Consider the following 4,480-nt stretch of genomic DNA (forward strand, 5'->3'; position numbering starts at 1 on the left):
GGGGTTAAAACCGAAAGCACACATTCCCAGTTCCCTGCTTCTTTTGTTAGACTAATGTAAATGTTCCTTTAACCTCTGACTCCCTGAGTCTTACAACCAATTAGAAGTTACAAATTGCCACTAAATTTGTACATTTGTAGAAATGGCCACTAAAGCTGTGGCTAAGCACAGGACCTTGAAGTTCTTTTGCAGAGAAACTAATGTCCAGAGAATATCAAGAAAGTGAAGCTTCCCAGGCCCAACTCCTCGGCTTCCTGATGTCAGAGTCTACCTTCCATCTTGGAGATAAACAGCCAAGGGCACTCATCTGAGAAATCCTTTGTCTCCTCTGCTGGAAGCAGCCCTGAACAAAGGCCGATGGGAAAATGCTGACCAAGAATGCCATTGCCCTCTCCCCTACCTAAAGCCCTAAATAAAAAACCCTATCGGTTTCATTTTTATTTTTTTATTTTTATTTTTTTGAGGAAGATTATCCCTAAGCTAACATCTGCCACCAATCCTCTTTTTTTGCTGAGGAAGACTGGCCCTAAGCTAACATCCTTGCCCAGCTTCCTCTACTTTATATATGGGACACCTACCACAGCATGGCTTGACAAGTAGTACATAGGTCCACACCCTGGATCCAAACTGGTGAGCCCTGGACCGCTGAAGTGGAATGTGCAAACTTAATCACTGCACCACCGGGCCAGACCCACTACCCGTTTCTTATCAGGGAGCTAGCAATTCTTGAGGCCCTTGCTTTGCTCCCTCTGCCTGGCAAAGTAAAGCCTTCCCTTTTTCACTCAAGACTCTGTTCTCATTATTTGGATTGGCATTGGGATCAGAGGCAGAACTTTCAGTAAGTTTGGCTGAGGGAAGAAAAGAAAAGAAAAAAGACTGAGAATTAAAACATTAAAAGTACTTGTTTTTCATATTCAAGAAAAGAGAAGACTGTTCTTTTACCAAAATCCCAAGTCAGGAACAAGTAACTGCCTTAAATTTACATAACTTCAGGTCAATACACATGCTCTGAAAATCAGCCAATAAGTGACAGCCTCACTTTAGTCACCCCCAGTAACTATGCTTCTGAAAGTTAGCAGATCATTTGCAGGACCAAGCTTCTGAACATGAGCCAATTGGTGACAAACACCCTTGAAAGTCAGCCAATCAGTGACAGCCCTACTTACTGGACAACAGCCAATTAGCAAGCGCCTCACTACAGTGACTACGCTTCTGGAAATCACTGGGTCAACAGTAGCCCTACTCTAGTGACCACTTCTTGCCAATGTGGTTGCCAACATGAAATGAATTTTACCTTGACCACTCGGATGTTTCTTTGAATATAGTTCCAGATATATGGCTCCTATTCACCAAACACTTCAGAGCTATAAAGGGAAATTGATCTCTCACTGCTAGAATATAGAATGATCCTGGCTATCTGGATGTATAGCTCTAACACAGGAGTTTGTTATTCCTTTCATAGGAATTAGATTTGGTTTCTGACCAACTATAGCATATAAAAAAGCCCTATCATGGAGAGTACATTAGGTATCTACTGCTGCATAACAAATCACCCCAAAACTTTGTGGCTGAAAACAATATACATTTATTACCTCTCAAAGTTTCTGTGGATCAGGAATTGAGGAGTGGCTTGGCTAGCTGGACTGGCTTGGGATCTCTCATGAGGTTCCAGTCAGGTGTCACCTGGGGCTGCACTCATCTGAAAGCTTGACTGAGGCTGGAGGATCTGCCTCCAAGGTAGTTCATTCATACGCCTGGCAAGTTGGTACTGGTTATTGATGTGAAACCTCAGTCCCTTCCCACATGAGTAGCTGCATATGGCTAAGTGTCTTCACAACGTGGCAACAGACTTCTACCCAAGGCAAGCAATCCAAAAGACCAAGGCTAGCTGCAATGTCATTTATGACATAGCTTTGGCAGTTACACCATCATTACCTCAATATACTGTCATCACAGGCCACTCATGATTAAGTGTCAGATGAGATGCATTAGGGCATGAATGCCAGAATGAGAATCCCTGGAGACCATGGTGGAGGTTGCCTAACATACAGATTTTACCTACCACAGAAAAAGTCCATTTTATAAAATCTATGGTATTTTTATTGCAAAGTTTATGCAAAGCAATTTTTAAATAGAAGAATTAGATTTCCAGGAAACAATATGCATGATGAGGACTTATATTTGCATGCTGCCCCCTCTCTAAACCTATCCAAATGAACATCTACCATGAATCTAGAGAGATGGGCACACATATATGGGTGCACATACACACATGTACACCACAAACTCTAAAGAGTATCAACCAGTTATTACAATTAGGACCAACTTGAAGGGGAACAAAATTGGACATGCAATTCATCTGTTTGGTATTATGGTGCAAGGCGAAGAAATTAGAAAGCTTTGGTAGGCCCAAATAAAAACCCCCAAATTGGGAGGATAACTGGAATTATGGGCAGTCAGAGAAAAAAATTGGGAGCATGCTACAAGAGGCTTATTCTTTCCCAGAAGAGCCTCACGAGAGGGACAGAGTACAGGCAGTGCTGACCTAGAGGCAGCTAGATGGCAAGGTGAGCCAGGAGAGATGGGAAACTTTGGCCTTTGTAGCTGTCAGAGTCCGTTCATGTATTAGCAAAATTAATGCCTGGAGCTGGATGTTCCTCACCTGGCCAATGCCAGAGAGACTGGCTCTCCCTAAAAACACACTATCCCCAGCCACTAGCCAGTGCAATAACACAACGAAAAGAAAGAAAATGAATCCAGAAGTGGAAATGAAGAAGCAAAATGATTGTTATTTGTGTACATGATTTTCAATGTTAGAAAAGCCTATGGAATCCACAAAATGTTACTAGAACTAATAAGTGAGTTGTGCAAGGTTGCAGTACAAGGTCAAAATACAAAAATCAATTATATTTCTATATACCATCAATGAAAATTGGAAATTTTCTATTTACAATAACATCAAAAATATGAAATATTTACACATAAATCTGAGAAAAGGTGTAAAAGACCAGTACAGTAAAAATTATAAAACATTCCTGAAATTAATAAAGATCTAAATAAATGGAGAGATTTACCATGTTCATGAGTCAAAAGACTACAGAGTTAAGATATCAATTATCCCAAAATTTATCTATAGATTCAATATAATCTCAATCAAAAGCCCAGGATGTTTTTGGTAGAAATTGACAGATTGATTCTAACATTCATATGGAAATGCAAAGGACCTAGAATGGCCAAAACAACTGGCAAAAAACAAAGTAGGAGGACTAACACTATACAACTTCAACACTTAGAAAAACTACGGTAATAAAGGCAGTGTGTTAATGGAATTAAGACAGATCAATGGAACAAAACAGAATCTAGAACTAGACCCACACATATATGGACAGCTGATTTGAAACAATGGTGCAAAGGCAATTCAGTGGAAAAGGAATTTATATTTTCAAAAAATGGTGCTATACTAGGTTACCCATTAAAAAAAAAGAAGGGAGGGAGGGAGAGAGGAAGGAAGGAACTTAGATCCATACCTCACACCCTATACAAAATTTAACTCAAAATAGATGACAGAGCTAAGTGTAAAATCTAAAACTATAAATCTTCTAGAAGGAAAAATAGGAAAAATTCTTTGTAAACTTGAGTAAGGCAAAGATTTCTTAAATATGACACTAAAAGCACAATCCCTAAAAGAACAAGCTGATAAATTGGACCTCATAAATATTAACATCTCCTGCTCTTCAAAAGATACTGTCAAGAGAATAAAAAGACAAATCACAGGCTGGGAGAAAATATTTGGAAATCACATATATAAAAAAGGACTTGTATCCATAATATATAAAGACCTCTCAAAGATCAGTAAGAAGAAAACCCAATAAAAACATAGGCAAAAGACATGAACAGACACTTTACCAAAGAAGACATAATGGAAGGCACATAAGTACCTGAAAATGTGTTCAACATCATTAGTCATTAGGGAAATGTAAATTAAAACCTCAACCAGATAGCATTATGCACCTATTAGAACAGCTAAAATTTAAGACTGACAATATTGAGTGTAGGCAAAGATGTATTAGAAGTGGAACTCTCATACAATTCTGATGGGAATGTAAAATGGCACAACGTCTTTGCAGAACAGTTTTGAAGATTCTTTTTTTTTTTTTAAAGATTTTTTTATGTTTTTCCTTTTTCTCCCCAAAGCCCCCCGGTACATAGTTGTATATTCTTCGCTGTGGGTCCTTCTAGTTGTGGCACGTGGGACGCTGCCTCAGTGTGGTTTGATGAGCAGTGCCATGTCCACGCCCAGGATTCGAACCAACGAAAACACTGGGCCGCCTGCAGCAGAGCTCGCAAACTTAACCACTCAGCCACAGGGCCAGCCCCTTGAAGATTCTTAAAAAGTTAAATATATACCTACCTTATGATCTAGTTATTCCACTCCTGGTATTTACCCAAGAGAAATAAAAGCGTACATCCTTACAAAGAC

The sequence above is a fragment of the Equus przewalskii genome, chromosome 15, assembly GCF_037783145.1.
Source record: "Equus przewalskii isolate Varuska chromosome 15, EquPr2, whole genome shotgun sequence".
Taxonomy (NCBI): Eukaryota; Metazoa; Chordata; class Mammalia; order Perissodactyla; family Equidae; genus Equus; species Equus przewalskii.